General features: G+C 38.3%; 1 non-coding gene across 1 annotated transcript; it reads left to right on the plus strand.

Annotated features, from left to right (window-relative positions):
• The first annotated feature begins 18,269 nt into the window (after nucleotides 1-18,269).
• Nucleotides 18,270-18,342, plus strand: TRNAI-UAU (transfer RNA isoleucine (anticodon UAU)). The gene has a single exon. It is a non-coding gene; the product is annotated as a tRNA-Ile (tRNA).
• Nucleotides 18,343-19,881: the final 1,539 nt, after the last annotated feature.

Below are 19,881 nucleotides of genomic sequence, written 5' to 3' on the forward strand. Positions count from 1 at the left end.
TTAGTTGCGGTACGTGGGATCTTCGTAGCGGCATGCGGGATCTTTCACTGTGGTGCGTGGGCTTCTCTCTAGTGGAGTGCGGGATTTTTTCTCCTCTCTAGTTGTGGCGCGTGGGCTCCAGGGTGCATGGGCTCTGTAGTTTGTGGCACTCGGGCTTAGTTGCCCCGGGGCATGTGGGCTCTTGGTTCCCAGACCAGGGATTGAACCCACGTCCCCTGCTTTGGAAGACGGATTCTTTACCACTGGACCACCAGGGAAGTCCTGGTAGAATCTTTATTAAGGAGGGCAAAGCAACATTCATTTTGACAACTATTAGCCTCAGTGATTTTTTTTAACTTGGTCAGAAACTCTACACATATTGGAGATGTCACTTTTTAATGCCCTGACATTTATATCTCAGTTTTTCATTGCACATAATAAAATATCAACAGGGAAACAAAACAGTCATGTTTATGAAGACTCAGAAGCATTTTCCAATAGAATTGTCAAAGAAAACTTACCTTCTAGTCACGAGCTCAAAGCAAAATGAATCTGCTACTCATGTGGATATTTATTCTATATTTAACTTTGTGCTGCCCTATTTGGGGACAAATATTTACTCACAACCATATTAAATTTACCTTTTTTATTTTGTGTTTTATACAAAAAAGGTGCTACCTACCATGGATTTTGGTGACCAACTGTCCCAGTTGCTCAGGACTAAGGAGGTTCATGGGATGCTAGATTTATCAGACTTAAAATTAAGGACAATCTTGGACAAATCATGACACCCTACTTCGTTGGTCACCCTGTTTGTCACCCAGCTTTTATTTTAAGTTCATGCACACAGCTTCTCCCATAGAATGTAATAGAACAGATAGACCCATAATTAAGAACTAATAACAATGTCTGGAGCTGCTGTCCACGCTCTATTCTCACCCCCATCGGGTGCCGAAACTAAGATAGAAAGACAAAGAATGCAACCAAATGAAAAAAAAAAGGTAGGAAGCCTATATGTTATCACAATCATTTGTTCTTGAATATTCATAAAAATTGTTATACAATGCCTACATGTTCAAAAACACTACTGTGTGTGGAAGTACCTTGAAAACTGTCAAGCCCATATAAACATTCTGCATTTTCATGAATATCACTGAATAATAAAGGAACTTGTATACTGTGAACATTATAGTTTTATGTTATTTAGGAAGTATCTATAGAGAACTATAGGTTCACGGATTGTCCTGGTTCTAAATAGCACTACAAGTGTTATTTAACATTCGAAGTATATGTTGATGCCAATATCATCTGTTTCCAATGTGACAGGGATCAATTGTTTAAGGAAAGTTATACAACTGACTTTGCTATCAGTATCTACAAAGAAAAGAGAAAATTTTGCAGAGAAAAAATATGGGTTATTGAATTGAGTTTCCTTTTAATAGTTGAAGTGAAAGTGAAAAAGACATAACAAACCCCAGATGTTCCCAGAGCAGCAATGGGAGGGTTAATTTTATTATGGATTTCATAGCACTGGGAAGTGTCAATTGATTAAGAGAGCTTGCAGTTCTGAGTGTTTTAGCCAGCCACCCATCTGCTTCACAGAAGTTTGTTAACACAGCTGGAAAAGATGGAGTTGCCAAAGCTTTCTTAAGCCTTTCAAGTCTCATCTTTTTTTTTTTTTTTCCAGTAAAAGAGCTAAACAATTAGAATGCCTTCTCTAAGGAACTAAGTAAAGGAGAAAATAGAGTATTGTATTTCTGTATTCCTTTGCCATGGCTGAATATTATCCATATCTGTGGCACTATTAAAGTATATAGCAGTCCTAAATATACCTATTAGTTGCTTATTTTTTTAATGAATTATCTTATGGTGTTCAAGAATACATCATCACGATTTAGCCAGAGGTCATAATCCCCACTCAAAAGCTAGAATTCTCTGTGATTGAATCTTCCCAGGCCCAGTCTCAGTTTCCAAATCAAATCTCTTGCACATTGATCGTCCTAAGCCACTCACAGTCCTAAAATGGTGATGATCAAGAAGACACACCCTGCCATGCCAAGTTCAAGGCTATATTCATTATCCTTTAAAATTCCAATTAAGAACTGCCACGCTCCCTAAACATTACTAAGAATGATGAAAAAAAGCAGGGGGTGCTTGCCGAAAAGTTCCCGGGTTGTTTTTATTTATTATTATTATTTTTTTAACATCTTTATTGGAGTATAATTGCGTTACAATGGTGTGTTAGTTTCTGCTTTATAACAAAGTGAATCAGTTATACATATACACATGTTCCCATATCTCTTCCCTCCTGTGTCTCCCTCCCTCCCACCCTCCCTATCCCACCCCTCTAGGCGGTCACAAACCACCTAGCTGATCTCCCTGTGCTACGTGGCTGCTTCCCACTAGCTATCCACTTTACGCTTGGTAGTGTATATATGTCCAAGCCACTCTCTCACCTCATCACAGCCTACCCTTCCCCCTCCCCATATCCTCAAGTCCATGCTCTAGTAGGTCTGTGTCTTTATTCCTGTCTTACCCCTAGGTTCTTCATGACCCTTTTTTTTTTTCTTAGATTCCATATATATACGGTATTGGTTTTTCTCATTCTGACGTACTTCGCTCTGTATGACCTAGAGTCTGTCATACAGACCGGGTTGTTTTTAAAACAGTTTGCTTGAACCAGGGAATCGGGCAGACAAGGGTTATCATTCATTGACTGTCCTTTAAAGCCAAGAATAGTGCAAGTTCTATGTTTGTATCTTCTTATTTAATTGTGTGTTCACGATTCCATTTTAGCACAGCTGTTGCTTTATAGATGAAGAAACTGGAATTCAGAAAGTTCAGTAAATTGGCAAAAGTCACAGAGCTAATGAGTGCCAGTCAGGTCTAGAGCGTTGCAAAATCTGTTTCCCAATATATCAACTTCTTGGCTGAAATTCAGGAGTTCCCACTTAGAAGGTTCTAAGGCCTTTTACATGGGATAAAGGGTATCAAACACAACTTCTCTCTTTTCAACTTTCAATAATTGTGGTGTTGAAGTAAGCTTAAACTTTGTCTTTCAGTTTCTTCATAAGAAGAATTAGACTTACTAATAACTGTGTCTTTGATACTCAAATTTTTATTTTCATTTATTTAAAAAGAATTTATTTTAGGCCTGTTATGTGCCAGGCACTAAGTCCAACGCTGGAATATCAGAGCTTAGTGCAACTGATGTGACCTGTGCCCTCAGCAAACATAAATTTTAGTAAAACACTTCTCAAACTTTAGTGTCAATAAAAAATATGAGAGACTAACCTCGCATAATCATGATTCTGAAAGTCTGCATGATGTCCAGGAGTCTGCATTTTAATAAGTCTTCCAGATGATCTTTATGCAGAGAGGGGTCCTCAGAGCAATCCTGGGAGAGATAAACTTTAAATAAAACCCAGATTACAATGTGTAATTACAAATTGTGTTAAGTACATTGGAGGAACAGAACAAGATAATATGAAAGAGAAGAAAATAGACATTGAACTTAGACCAGGGATCAGAACAGGGACCTGACTGTCATCAGAGAGGGTTGGAATTAGCCAGGTGGGGTCAAAATCTGGGAAAGAATGTAAACAGAACAGCCAAGGGTGATAAGGTTATTGCAGATACTCTACAAAAAGCTGGGTTGCTTCTCTGAAGATATAACTGCTCTCTCTGATATACGCAAAGAAATTAAGCTTTGCACAGTGAGGAAGCTGCCATTTCCACCAGTATCAGAATAACAAAGGATTAAATTGTCCAACATACAGCATAGACTATGTATGTGCTTGCTTACATCCTTGAATGAAGCCACAGCTCTAGAATCTGACTTCAGGTTTTCCAGAAAATTTTGAATGATATCAAAAGGCAAGGTCACTTACTGTAACCCACCAAACTCAATCCATTCTGATTCTTTTGCTATGTTGGGGAACTTTCCTGACGACCACTTCCTGAGAGCGGAGTCTGGCTGATCTCAAGTTTCTATTATAAAGCATCTAAGAGGCCATAAGCCAAATGCTTAAGCACCCAGGTGTGGGCTGAGCTCTTAGACTCTCCAACAAGTAAGATTGTGCGGACCTCATGAATATGATCATTTTGCGCAGCCTGGCGTGGCAGGGGGAGTTCTACGCTCTGTGGAAGATCCCTCTCTACAATATAATCAGTTCCTCTGAAGCTCCAGCCGGGCTGTGTGACCACACAGTGGAGATGTTGTCAGAGGCCTCGGTTGGCTCACTATGCCTGTGGGCTCTGCTCACCCCTAATATAGAGTTCATTGTATCATGATAGTACCGTCTGGCTGAAAGCATCATTTGTACAGCAGAGAAATGATGGGCCTCCATAGATAAGCCTCCTCAGTAGGCTCAGGGCAGATTTTGAATTTAGACATGGGGGAGAAACAGGTAACCAGATTATAGGTCATTCAGTTCTTCCCCATGCCAAGAAAAAAAAAAAAAAAGCAAATACTTTATTTTCTTCTCTTCATTCTTTCCTTCCTTCTTTTTAGGCTTCACTTTAGGAACCTTTCCTTAAGACTAGAACACCTACTATGTGCTAGGTGTTCTTCTGGCCATGGGAAAATGGAAATGTAGACTCCCAGCCCAAGTTACCCTCACAATCTAGTAGGTGAAACAGATGTTTAAACAATTAATTGCTTTAAAATCAGTTAAATGTAATAATAGAATTGTTATAGCTCAAATTTAAGAACTATTTACTATGGGTAGAGCATTATTTACAATGTTTTACAAGAATTGACTTATTTAATGCTCATGTAGTCCTAAAAGTTTGTCACTATGGATACCTCTATTTTGTGGAATAGGAAACAGAAGTATAACAGGGAAAGAAAATTGAGTACATATTGAAACCCAGACAGTTTGATTCTAGAGCCAGTATTTGATCCATTTTGGTGTCCTACTGATCAAATATAAACAGAATATAGAGGGAACACTGAGGAGGAAGTTATTCATGCTGCGGGGGTCAGTGAAGGCTTCAAAGAGTAGGTTCAGATCATCTGACCGTTGAGGTTGTGCTGGGGAAATACAGGGTGGTGTCACAAAGATTAATAAGTTACCCTTCTTGAGTTTAAAAAACTTATAATAGAGTGAGGGAGACAAACTTCAAAAAAAGAAAACTTTTTTTTTCTTTGTTTATAACTGCAGGTTCTTATTAGTCATCAATTTTATACACATCAGTGTATACATGTCAATCCCAATCCCCCAATTCAGCACACCACCCTCCCCACCCCACCGCGGTTTTCCCCCCTTGGTGTCCATACGTTTGTTCTCTACATCTGTGTCTCAACTTCAGCCCTGCCAATCGGTTCATCTGTACCCTTTTTCTAGGTTCCACATATATGCGTTAATATATGATATCAGTTTTTTTCTTTCTGACTTACTTCACTCTGTATGACAGTCTTTAGATCCATCCATGTCTCAACAGATGACTCAATTTCGTTCCTTTTTACGGCTGAGTAATATTCAATTGTATATATGTACCACATCTTCTTTATCCATTCGTCTGCTGATGGGCATTTAGGTTGCTTCCATGACCTGGCTATTGTAAATAGTGCTGCAGTGAACACTGGGGTGCATGTGTCTTTTTGAATTATGGTTTTCTCTGAGTACATGCCCAGTAGTGGGATTGCTGGATCATATGGTACTTCTATGTTTAGTTTCTTAAGGAACCGCCATACTGTTCTCCATAGTGTCTGTATCAATCTACATTCCCACCAACAGTGCAAGAGGGTTCCCTTTTCTCCACACCCTCTCCAGCATATGTTGTTTGTAGATTTCCTGATGATGCCCATTCTGACTGGTGTGAGGTGATACCTCATTGTAGTTTTGATTTGCATTTCTCTAATGACTAGTGATGTTGAGCAGCTTTTCATGTGCTTCTTGGCCATCTGTATGTCTCCTTTGGAGAAATGTCTATTTAGGTCTTTTGCCCATTTTTGGATTGGGTTGTTTGTTTCTTTAATATTGAGCTGCATGAGCTGTTTATATATTTTGGAGATTAATCCTTTGTCCATTGATTCGTTTGCAAATACTTTCTCCCATTCTGAGGGTTGTCTTTTCATCTTGTTTATGGTTTCCTTTGCTGTGCAAAAGCTTTGAAGTTTCATTAGGTCCAATTTGTTTATTTTTGTTTTTATTTCCATTACTCTAGGAGGTGGATCAAAAAAGATCTTGCTGTGGTTTATGTTAGAGAGTGTTCTTCCAATGTTTTCCTCTAAGGGTTTTACAGTGTCCGGTCTTACATTTAGGTCTGGAATCCATTTTGAGTTTATTTTTGTGCATCTGCAAACAGTGACAGTTTTACTTCTTCTTTTCCAATTTGTATTCCTTTTATTTCTTTTTCTTCTCTGATTGCCATGGCTAGGACTTCCAAAACTATGTTGAATAACAGTGGTGAGAGTGGACATCCTCGCCTCATTCCTGATCTTAGAGGAAATGCTTTCAGTTTTTCACCATTGAGAATGATGTTTGCTGTGGGTTGGTCATATATGGCCTTTATTATGTTGAGGTAGGTTCCCTCTGTGCCCACTTTCTGGAGAGTTTTTATCATAAATGGGTGTTGAAGTTTTTCAAAAGCTTTTTCTGCATCTATTGAGAGGATCATATGGTTTTTATTCTTCAATTTGTTAATATGGTGTATCACAATGATTGATTTGCGTATATTGAAGAATCCTTGCATCCCTGGGATAAATCCCACTTGGTCATGGTGTATGACCCATTTAATGTGCTGTTGGATTCTGTTTGCTAGTATTTTGTTGAGGATTTTTGCATCTATATTCATCAGTGATATTGGTCTGTAATTTCCTTTTTTTGTAGTATCTCTGTCTGGTTTTGGTATCAGGGTGATGGTGGCCTCAGAGAATGAGTTTGGGAGTGTTCCTTCCTCTACAATTTTTTGGAAGAGTTTGAGAAGAATGGGTGTTAGCTCTTCTCTAAATGTTTGATAGAATTCACCTGTGAAGCCATCTGGTCCTGGACTTTTGTTTGTTGGAAGATTTTTAATCACAGTTTCAATTTCATTACTTGTGATTGGTCTGTTCATATTTTCTGTTTCTTCCTGGCTCAGTCTTGGAAGGTTATACCTTTCTAAGAATTTGTCCATTTCTTCCAGGTTGTCCATTTTATTGGCATAGAGTTGCTTATAGTAGTCTCTTAGGATGCTTTGTATTTCTGGGGTGTCTGTTGTAACTTCTCCTTTTTCATTTCTAATTTTATTGGTTTGAGTCCTCTCCCTCTTTTTCTTGATGAGTCTGGCTAATGCTTTATCAATTTTGTTTATCTTCTCATAGAACCAGCTTTTAGCTTTATTGATCTTTGCTATTGTTTTCTTTGTTTCTATTTCATTTATTTCTGCTCTGATCTTTATGATTTCTTTCCTTCTGCTAACTTTGGGTTTTGTTTGTCCTTCTTTCTCTAGTTCCTTTAGGTGTAAGCTTACATTGTTTACCTGAGATTTTTCTTGTTTCTTGAGGTAGGCTTGTATAGCTATAAACTTCCCTCTTAGAACTGCTTTTGCTACATCACACAGGTTTTGGATCGTTGTGTTTTCACTGTCATTTGTCGCTAGGTATTTTTTGATTTCTGGATGAGGCTATCTAAGAGGCTTGATGGGAGCGACTGGTGGTGGGTTGAGCTGTGAAACCTTCTATATTATGTGTGTTCTAGGCCTCAGAACAGAAGACACTGTAGAGAGACATTTCCTCCCAGGACCTCCTTTAATTATGGAGGAAAATCTTTAAGCTCCTGCTCCTCTCCATCTGCTTTCCACCCTCCATGTCCCCACCCCTCGCCCCTGCCCCAAGCTTTCCCCTTAGTTTTTATCAACCAGGGTTGTCCACATGGCAGTCACCAAACTGATCACTGATTTAATCAGTTAGATACTCCATGATTGAATTAGAATGATCATGATTCAATTCACCTCCTGAGGAAGTGATACAAGTCACCTCTCTGAGTGCCAGGGAGAATAGCTATGTGATCAGTATTGGCTATCTGCCAACAGGGAAGAAGACAGGGTGTAAATCTATTTGGCAACCAATGGTTCTGTCACACTGAAACTCTGATATGGGTAAAATAGTCTTGTGAAGAGGTGTATGACCTATTGTAAAAATGGGTACTGATGCTGAAAATCACTGGGAAACTCCTGCACGGTTTTGAGAGTTTTATTTACTATATAGTTCACAGAATAAAAGGATGAATGAAAGGGAATTGCTAAGTGAAGGGGGCAGTAATTATAAAAATGACAATAAAATATATACGCTAATATTTATATAGTGCTGATCTTGTGCCACACTTAAAGCTTTATATAGTTCACACAGGACTTCCCTCGTGGTCCAGTGGTTAAGTCTCCACTCTTCCAATGCAGGGGGTGTGGGTTTGATCTCTGGTCAGGGAACTAAGATGCCACATGCTGCATGGTGCAGCCACAAATCTAAAAAACAAACAGAAAAATACATGTATACACACATATACATTGTGTGTGTGTAGTATTTATAATATATGTGTTACTTTAGTTAATCCATGCCATTCCTGTGAGCTGGGTAATATTATTATCTGACTCTACAGATCAGCAGACCTAAGCACAATGAGATTAAACTGACCCAAAGTCGCACTGCATGCAAGAATCAGCACCAATATTCGAACAGTTGGCCATTATGCTACATGATGCCACTGAGAATCATGCCAATGCCTATTTTTATATTTTTTAATTAAAAAAAATAATATCTAGCTTTTATTTTATTTTTCTTTTTTGGCCATGCTGTGTGCCACGCGGGATCTCAGTTCCCCAACCAGGGATGGAATCCGTGCCCCCTGTAGTGGAAACGTGGAGTCCCAACCACTGGACCACCTGGGAATTCCCCCACTGCCTATTTTTAAACAGTATATAAAGAGCCAAAGATTCCAGTCACTTAATAAATAAAGCTAAATTCATTCTATTTTTAGTCAAATTCCATTTACATACTCTTACAAAGGCTAAGCAGATTTGCTGAAAAAAGAAAGATATGTAAAGATTTTGTCTAAAATAAGGCTCAACACCAAGTCTAGGGGACTACATTTCAGAGCTTATTCATTCCTTGATAGTTCTTTATAATTTACCTAAGACCAAGATTCAACCCAGGAGAAAGGATTCTTTACTCCTATTTTGACTCTGAGAAGGGGTGGAGGGCAAATGGGCAGGAATAGCTTTAGAATGTGGGGAGATAGTCTTAGAGACACATCTATAACCCGATGTTCTTACGGGGAAGTTAAATAAAAACAGATCTGTCCAGTTCTCTGCCCGATGTGTCACACTCGGTGGTCCTTTAGGGTTTATTTTGGACCCTAAGATATGTCATTAACTGATCCAGTCACCTGTCCCCTCATAGTCAGTATTTGTAACTTAAATAGGTATTAAGAGAATGGGAACATTACACGTGGACATTTTTTAGTTTATGAAAAACTGAATGCATATTTTTTAAATAAATAATATAAAAAGAGATATGAACAAATGGTAATCATTTAAAATTTCAGATGGTGTGATTATGAATGATATTTATTTTTCAACGTTTTATGTTTTATCTAATGTGCTAAGTTGATACTAACAAATTCACATTTGTAGAAATAGCTATCAGTTGGAGAGAATTTATAGGTGGCTCTTTCCAGGTGCTGTGCTTTAAACGTCTTATCTCATCTGAAAGAATGGTGTTGACATGACACAGCTTCCCAGTGTTTTATCTTCTGTTCTCTTATCTTTATTTCTTTAAAGCCTCCTCTCCCCTGTTCTCCCATTCCTACCCAGACTTAAGCAACAGTGAAGGTACTTCTCTCTTTGCATATCAGAAATATATAATTGTAATTACACAAAGAAGCCTGACTGTGTTACTACATATATATTCCTATAATAATGCCTCTGAGGAACCAGAGTTTGAAAGCCACAGAAGAGAAACATTATTAGTTGAATTTGAGGCAGCAGGCTTAAGCTGGTCCTAGATCTCATATTCAGTGTCCCCTGCCATCTCTGATTACTTGGCCCTAGGATTTGAAATCTGGAAGTTTCCATCCTAGGCGAATGGTTAGAAGAGGAAAGACCACAGATGCTCTTGGAACTGTTTCATAAACATAGGCAGGGGCCTCCAAGTGAGGGCTAAATAGTAACAAGCTGCTAAGGAAGGCAATAGAAATCCTCCAAGGATTGTAATTAGTGCTAATCAGATATTTAGTGTTACCTGTGTATGTGTGTGTGTGTGTGTGTGTGTGTGTGTGTGTGTGTGTTGGGGGGGTGTGTGATAACCATTACCAAATTATATTTGTACATGTATCTAAACCTTCAAAATGATCCTAAGATTTATAATTTTTTTCCACCATAGTTAAAGAAACTAAGGATAATGAACGAGTACACACACACACACACACACACACACTTCTCTTTGTTCTTCTGATTATAAAAGTTCTACTCAAAGCATGTAATAAAAATTTTGTAGTCCTTTTTTATTATTATTTATTATACCCCACAGCATTTTTTAAATCTATACAATTTATTCTATGCCATGCGGTAATTTAGTCACTGACTTGACTCTAATCACACAGTGTAGAAATGGCAGATCTAAGAACTAGAAATATACTGGTGATCATAAATCCTATATTTTTTTTCATATGCTACAACAGCTTTCAGTCTGATTCTCCCCATCCCCACTCCTCAAAATGGTACAGACTTACTTAATTCCAGTATGTTGAACTGTGGGCCTGTTGACCAGGATGTTTCCATATGACTTATTGGGTTGGCCAAAAGGTTCGTTCGTTTTTTTCCATAAGATGGCTCTAGTAGCACTTAATTGTCTTAAACTTCATTCGAAACAATTTTGTGAGATTGTATGTGACAGATGTCATATCAGTGTGCATTTAAAAAAAGACATCAAAATTGGTGAATTTTTGTGTAGCCATTTTAATAGCAAAGATGGAAGAAAAAGGCAATATTTTCGGCATATTATGCTTTATTATTTCAAGAAAGGTAAAAATGCAACCAAAATGCAAAAAAAAAGATTTGTGCAGTGTATGGAGAAGGTGCTGTGACTGATCGAACATGTCAAAAGAGGCTTGTGAAGTTTCGTGCTGAAAATTTCTCTCTGGATGATGCTCCATGGTCGGGTAGACCAGTTGAAGTTGATAGCGATCAAATCGAGAGATGAACTGAGAACAATCAACATTATACCACGCGGGAGATAGCCAGCATACTCAAAATGTCCAAATCAAGTGTTGAAAATCATTTGCACCAGCTTGGTTATGTTCATTGCTTTGATGTTTGAGTTCCATATAAGTTAAGCGAAAAAAACCTTCTGCATGCAATTCTCTACTTAAATGTAATGAAAACGTTCCGTTTTAAAAACAAATTGTGACAGGCAATGAAAAGTGGATACTGTACAATAATGTGGAATGGAAGAGATCGTGGGGCAAGCAAAATGAACCACCACCAACCACAGCAAAGGCCGGTCTTCATCAAAGAAGGTGATGTCGTGAAGGTGAGATTGGAAGGGAGACCTCTATTATGAGCTCCTTTGGGAAAACCAAACGATTAATTCCAACAAGTACTGCTCCCAGTTAGGCCAAATGAAAGCAGCACTCGATGAAAAGTGTCTGGAATTAGTCAACAGAAAATGCATAATCTTCCATCAGGATAACGCAAGACCACATGTTTCTTTGATGACCAGGTAACAACTGTTACAGCTTGGCTGGGAAGTTCTGATTCATCTGCCGTACTCACCAGACATTGCACCTTTGTATTTCTGTTTATTTTAGGTCTTTACAAAGTTCTTTTAATGGAAAAAACTTCAATTCCCTGGAAGACTGTAAAAGGCACATGGAACAATTCATTGCTCAAAAAGATAAAAAGTTTTGGGAAGATGAAATTATGAAGTTGCCTGAAAAATGGCAGAAGGTAGTGGAATAAAAGGGTGAATATGTTGTTCAATAAAGTTCTTGGTGAAAATGAAAAATGTTTCTTTTATTTTTACTTAAAAACTGAAGGCACTTTTTTTTTTTTTTTTTTTTTTCGGTACGGGAGCCTCTCACTGTTGTGGCCTCTCCCATTGCGGAGCACAGGCTCCGGATGCGCAGGCTCAGCAGCCATGGCTCACGGGCCCAGCCGCTCCGCGGCATGTGGGATCCTCCCGGACCGGGGCACGAACCCGTGTCCCCTGCATCGGCAAGTGGACTGTCAACCACTGCACCACTAGGGAAGCCCATGGTTTTAGTTTTTATATTAAAATTATTTTGGGCCTCCTTCTCTCCTCCTTAGAGTGCATCCTATATATCATACCAGCCTTAAACATTCTAAAGCATGACTCCTATTATGTTGTGTCTACGCTGTGGTGGCTTCTGATGCTATTAGAATAAAAACAGAACAATAATTAGAATAATAAAGCATATCCAGTACATTTTCAAGGTCTCAGCAAGAAACAGAATAAGGGACTTTAATGAAATGACTTCTTTTAAAATATGGACAAGATTAGGAGAAAAATGAGGAGTGTTGAGGCAACTGGAGACTAGCATCAAGGGAAGCTGCTTGAGCAAGGAGAGAAATTATGTTATCAGAGCTTGGTGATATCTGGAGCCATGCAGAAGCTCCTGACCAACAGAGGCTATTGTCATGGAAGGACAGAGTCACTTCCTAAATAAGGAAGGAGCAGAAAAATATTCCATGGCTTGTACCTTTTCCCACTTTCAGATCTCCTTCCAGGGCCTTCCATTGACCAAGCCCAACCCAAAGCCAGAGAGTGTAGAAACCAAGATGATGCAGACCACAGAAGCCAGCCTCGATGGGAACAGAGCAACGCAGAAAAGGGAAGATAAAGGGCCTGGAGAGTAGGCTAGTGGAAAGTCGATATCAAACAACCAGAATATGTAGCATGTAATGTGCTAAAAATATTACATTTTTATCTTTTCTAATTCCATCAGCATTCTTGAAAGTATTATCATATTTAGACTACAGTTTGAGAAACTGAGATTCATATTGGCCAAATAATTTGTATAGATTCTGGTCTCTAGAAATTAGCAAAGTCAGGATCCAAATTGAGGTATATCTGAATTCAAAAATCAAAGTTGTTCATAAATAAAACCCTAATATTTTTGGCCTTATATTCAGGGATTCAAGTGCCTTTCCCAATCTCTTACTTGAATTCACTTCTTAAGCCAGCCTGAGTCAGTGTTGCCTGAGTTCCACTATCTCTCCTGATTGGAAAGCCCTGCCTTCTTTCCAGTGATCAAATACATTTATATCCATCTCTCCAAGCCCAACTCGGATTATTCCCTCTTTTTGGAACCTTCCCAGAGTGCACCAGCTTTCCCCCCAAATCCTGAACTCCTTAGATTTCTCATTTAGCACTCACTCTAATGCTGCCTTGTAATGCTGTTGAACTGATGGCTCACCAACAGATAAGGCAAATAGAACCCAGATAGGGCAAAGAAATGGATAATGATAACATATCTAGTAGGCAGTAGAGATGGATTTCAAACCAAGGTCTTCTTAATTGCACGATCAGAAGTTTTTTCATGACATAATTGTAATTGCAGAGTTATTCTGTTAACATTTTACCTAGTCATCTGATATGTAAAAGATCCAAGTCATTTTTTGAATGAAAGTTATAGAAGAGTTAGGAAATTAGCACTCAATGGGAGACTTTGAAAGTTTGTGACCAGTGGAATAACATGAAAGGAAATATGACATAATTTAGAATGTATCTCAAACCCAGATACTTCACACTTTCCAATCAAGAGATACCTGAAGCTCTGTCTCCGTTTGGCTGACACTTTCTAGGTCTTTTTTTCTAAAAGTTGAGAATCACGCAGTCCTTATTAGGGGATATTTGAACTGGTCTCTCTCCAGTTTTCCAGGCCTGCAAAGCATTTCTTATACCTTCTGTGATGAAGCAGCCATGAATGTAAGTGTAAGCTTCAGAATTTTTGAAAAGAGCAAATTCATTACTGCATTTCTAATGAGCCTTGAAAATTGAAGACGACACCAGTTTCTTTCTTCCATATCCTATTTGGTCTGCTTCAGATATATACAAGGCAAGTAGATATCATCTTAACAGTCATTCAGTTCAACAGTGGAAAACCAACAATTGGCATTTTAGAGGCTAAGTTGTTATTATTGTTCCACATAAGATTTGGACATTAAAAAGTCTCTTAAGTCCTGTCTCAAAGGCTCTTGTCAACATAGCAAAAAGATTTTGAACCAATAAAGAGCTTTGGGGAGCTTTTGGATATACTCATTTAAAAGGTTCCATTTTTCAGGACAGATTTACTGCACCCTATTGATGAGAAAAAAAATGGCTTTGTCCTTCTAAACATTTCCAGCTTGCCAAAATGATTTATTATTTTTTTTGTGGTACGTGGGCCTCTCACTGTTGTGGCCTCTCCCATTGCGGAGCACAGGCTCCGGACGCGCAGACTCAGCGGCCATGGCTCACGGGCGCAGCCGCTCCGCGGCATGTGGGATCCTCCCGGACCGGGGCACGAACCCATGTCCCCTGCATCGGCAGGCGGACTCTCAACCACTGCGCCACTAGGGAAGCCCTTAATAAATATTTGATGAAAGAATCAATGCACTGCCATCACATAGTCAAGGCTATGTTTTAGGAAGGCAGCAATGTATAAAATGAGTTATAAAAAGGAAAGACTAGAGAAAGGGAAACTGTTGTATTTCAATCAGGAAAGAAAATGTGGGAATTTCACCTAGGCTTCTGGCAGTGGAAATAGAATTCAAAGGAAAGACATGAGCATCACCATTAATGAAGCATGGTCAACACATGTTGACTCACAGGATATATGGAGAAAACTGAAAAAGGGGTTAGACATGGAACTCAAACTTTGAACCTAATGAGAAAATAAGATACTTAACAGAAATAGTTGATTCAGGAGTTGGAGTTGATTTGTTCATATATTCAAAGAATATTTTTGAGGGACTGTTGTGTGCCAGGAACTTTTCTAAGGCATTTGATATACATTGGATACAAAACAGATGAAATCCCTGCTCTCCTTGTGTTTACATTCTATAACAGGTGGGAAGACAGTAGAATATAAAAAATAAACAGTAATTGAATTATTTAGTATATTAAGTGTTATGAAAAAATAGAGCATGATAATGGGATTTGGGGTGCGGTGGCAGAGAATAGTCATTTTCGTCAAAGTAGTAAGGGTAGGCATTAAGTTAAGGGGATATTTGAGGAAAGAATTGGGGAGGTAAATGAGCTAGATGTCTGAGATCTGGGAAAGAGAGACATTAGAAGTCATTTGCTTTAAGATGACAATAGACGGAGTATGAGAGGGTAAGAAAAAAGAACATCTGTCTCCTCTATCTGGAGACTGAGGGTAGCACTTTGGGGAACATCTACATTTAATGGCTGAAAAATGCCAGCATAACTATGAAGGAACAAAGGGGAAAAAAACCTTTATACTCATTTACAGATGAACGTACTATACTATTTTATCTGATTTAAAACATCTCCCTGCCTAGAAATTAAGCCCAAGTATTTACAGCTGTGTTCAAAATAATCCAGTTTCTCCTTAAGCCTAAGAGGAAGACCTTACATGATGAGCCTTCTATGAACCTTTCAATTTTCATATAACAGAAAAAGCCAGAGGATGAAACACCAGTTGTAAATATAATTTGGGAATGAATCTTTCAATTTTGCTCTATTATTTCTTACACCTACCAGTACACCCATCATGGAACTTGGCACATAGAAGATTCTCAGTGCTTGTCAGTTGAAGTAAAATTAAGCTAGTCAATGTCTGATTTAGGGGGGAAGTGTTGATGATAAGCCTATGTTACTACTATTTAGCAGAACAGACTTGAGTGATGTGATACTGGCTTTGACTTAGGGACTCAATCCAGTGTGGACACCATCTGCTGATACAAGGACTGGAATGACCTTCCCACACAGAGCAGAGTCACCGGAAGGTCATGGGGTTCAGTTCTTCCTCTAGGCATTTGAAATCTAAAACATCAAAGCTAGCAATTTTCTATTCTCTTTCATTAGAGTGGATGCTAAAACTCCTTATACACTTAAGACGATATTTTATATTGAACCAACCAAGCCTCTCTTGATGAAATTGAAGTTTACTTTCAACTACTCTTATTGTGTGTTCGAGTGTGTAAGAGATTCTAACATTTACATACTTTTTGACTATAAACCTATCAATTTGTTCTCCGAAGAAACCAGCCTCTGCTTTTACACTGCAGTTAATGAAATGCTGCGCTTTCAGGACATATTCATTTACAATAGACTTAAACTTTAATTTTTAAAATTTGATTTTCAAGAATTCTATAGCTAGATGTATATACTTCAGATTTGGCTTCTTAGAAATTTTCCCTCTTGATTCTTTCGCGGGCGAGCCGAAGATAGCAATAGAATCTGGGTTCTATATAAAATGAAGAGAAAAAAAAAACTGCTCTTGATTTTTTTTTTTAACTGAGATTTGAAAGATTTCACCAATGTTTTCTCTATTCAGATAAGGGAGCCAAAGGCTATGATAGCAGCTTGTCTGGATTAGAAGGTTGATTGTTTGTACTCTTGTTTAGTTTCCTTCCTTAATGTGGACCAGGATGTCTTCTGTGAGAGCAGCTGAGGAGAGCAGAGGCACGGGGTGGGACCTGGGGAAGACTGACTGTGATGTATGTGTGGCGGCAGTGGGGGATAGGGAGGGAGACAGAGATCAAAGAATCATCCAGAGCTCCTCAGCCTTCCACAGCAGAAAAGCCTTTGGCAACCCTTTGATGTCCAGTGTACCCTCTGCCCCCAGTCAGAAGCATGTCTAGGGTCCCGAGTGAGAAGTGGATTCGGGCAGGGCCATTTTATAGGTCAGTGAGGCAGATAGCATCTTGCCAGTACCTTCTAAAAAGGACGTACGTGCAGAAAAAGTTGCTATGATTCCTGACCTACAGGAGCTTACACTCTGGTTCAGTAGATAAAACCTTGAGCGTCTTGACCAATTAACTTTGCCAGTTTCCTCCACAAACAACAGAAACATTTGATGTGTCATTGTTGTGTTTTTTCTCCTTAACACGACAGTTTACTAAATCTGTTATTCTCAGGAATAAAAAAGCACCAATGTCATCATGTTTTCTGGTAGGGTATCCATCCTCAGTCATGTTCCTTTATTGACCCTCTTTTCCTTCCCTGTGATCCATTTCTGGTGTTTCATATTTTGTATTCAAAGTGGGTGTGAGTTTTATACAATGTTATGTGTGTGTATATATATATATATTTTTTTTTTTTTTTTCTTTCAGCTAACAAAATAATTGTCTTACCTGCCCTCTGGACAGCATAGGCTTTGGCAACCTTAAATTCAGAGCTCTTGAAAGGATGATTATGAATAAATATCACTGGCAATATGGAACTGATAAAAATGACAGCTGGGGTAGCTGCTGATTAAAAGGCAAACAATCAATGCTCTGTTTTCTAAAGTGAAACAGTGATACTGAAGATGTGTGGATATGCAAATTAAATACCTAATATATGGTTTCCTTTAAATCAATGTCCTTCTTCCATGAAGTTAACTTCACATTGTGCTTACATCTAACACACAGATGGCCCTACAGAGAAGTTAAAAATAAATAAACTCCCTTCCTCATTCCACCCAGGTCTGCCAGCCCGTTTCTCTTTGTTCTGGCTTACTAGATTTGTACCTAGTCATTCTTTTACCTACTTGGACTGGAAACAGTCTCTCTTTTCATCTTAACTAGTCTCAGGGAAAGCAGAGAAGATCTGCAGGGAAAAATCACCCAAAACTATTAGGAGCTTTAGAAGGTTACAGAAATTACCTTATGTGACCTGCCCGGAATGGCATGGCTGTTCAGCCAGGGCTTCAAGAAAATGCTATCGTTTGTTTCCAGATAAAGGACATAATTGAGCTGTATTCTTCTCAATTAAGTTATATTAAATATCAGGACAATAAGCAACATTTTGCAAGCCACCCTCCTCCAAAAAGTGTTCCTGCCATTTCCTTAGTTCTTTCCTGATCTTTAAGGGCAAGAAGCTTAATATAAGGGAAAGGTCATATAAAAACACTAGTTAACTTTATCTTAGCGTATTGCATCTCTACACGAGAAAATTCCATCTATATAATTAAAGCAACTTCAATTTTGAAAGACAATTCGAGCCAATCAATGGAATATACTTTGAAAACCATAAAAGACATTTGATTCTAGTATTCTACCGCTTTTCCATCTTCAAAGGAAAACGTTGTCTGTTTGTGTCAGGAGAGGAATGTTCACAGGGGCAGTACCTCTAATCTGCCTCCTTAGCGCAGTAGGCAGCGTGTCAGTCTTATAATCTGAAGGTCCTGAGTTCAAACCTCAGAGGAGGCAGTTCTATTTTGCCTCCCTCTTCTTCCTAAGAGAATTTTCAGAATAATTTTCTTTCAGTGATTTTACATTCCTCTTAGTAACTTTACTTTCTTTGAGTAATATTAGTTAATAACATTTAAAATGAAAATGAAGAGGTGGCCAATATCAAAGAGTAGGCCAATGGAAAGTTACAATTATAATATTACTAGATTTCAAAATTCATGTCATATTTCATCAAAGACATTGTTTCAGATAGGAAGTGCTCCAAGGATTGAGATTATAAAATATGAACTGGACATAAAACTAAATATATTGTATAGGAAAAACTGGTTGTAAACTAAGATAAACATAGTTGTTTTTTTTTAAATTGTCTTTGTAAGAAATGCCTATGGATGGAGTGCACTCCTTTTGACACCAGGAAGGGTGCTAGTGGTTAAGAAATGTGTGTGCTTTGAACCTTAGGGAACATACACTGACGAAAAAAAAAAAAATCTGTGTGTATGTATGTTCGTGGGTGTTTGAGGGAGTGGGAGAGCAGGCAGGGACCTGGTAGGGTTCAATGTGAATTCAGTTTCAAACACAGAAACTGGGCCAAGAGGCCCATATGCTTAGATATACATTAGGATTAGTATAAGCAATCACTCTCAGGCTTTTAAGAAATGGAGCCGTCTTTAAAATGGAACATTGGGCAATCTGTAAAAATAATCAAAGAAATGTGGAAAGGCTTCCTTTTTATCCCAACACTATCAACCAATCACCAAGCATCCTTTTTGCCCCAATTATCCTGGTTTGAAGAGAAACAGAATGGGTTGAAGAGAAATGGAGTGTTCTGGAAAAAATGTGAATGGAGTCTGAGCATGAGGAGGTGAAATTAATCATATTTTTTTTCTTAAAAAAGTGATTAAGATAGAGGTCCATCTCAATAGTGGTCATAGTTTGAGGTGTATTTAAAGAGCCCTCATATGATGATAGTGAACTTACAGAATAAAAGGAAATGGAGTGTTTAAACATTTTATGTCAAGGAAGATCAAGGCACCAAGACAATAACATTAAAAAACAATGCAACAGAAAAAACAATCATAGTAGAGGACCCTGAAATTGTCCCTTGTATTTCCTGGGAAAAATAGCATGTGGGGCCTGACTTCGAAAGCCAACAGAGAACAGATGCATCAAAGTCTGGGTTACATTACACTAATCTCTTAAAGGTCTTTTATCTAATCTCTTTCTGGCTATTGCTAAGTGCCAGGGATATGATTGCCACTATATAAATATCAGAGATTATCTAAACTTCTCAGGAGAAATCCATCTAATAGACATCAAAACCAGTCTAGGCAGTGTGTGTCCTTAGTCTTCCTTTGGCAGAAACAGAGGCAAAGGCAAATCAAATCTGTCCTTCACAAAGGACCCATAATTCAACAGCTTCTAAATATTTTCATGTTACATTTACTTCCTGCATCTATAATAGCATTTTTGAATGTTAGATCCTCTGAAAGCAAAGAGCAGTAGAGAGTTAATATTTATTAACTCCTGAGTTAAATAGTCATGCAAATTAGCCCTAAT

Source organism: Phocoena phocoena, chromosome 17 (genome assembly GCF_963924675.1).
Source record: "Phocoena phocoena chromosome 17, mPhoPho1.1, whole genome shotgun sequence".
Lineage (NCBI taxonomy): Eukaryota > Metazoa > Chordata > Mammalia > Artiodactyla > Phocoenidae > Phocoena > Phocoena phocoena.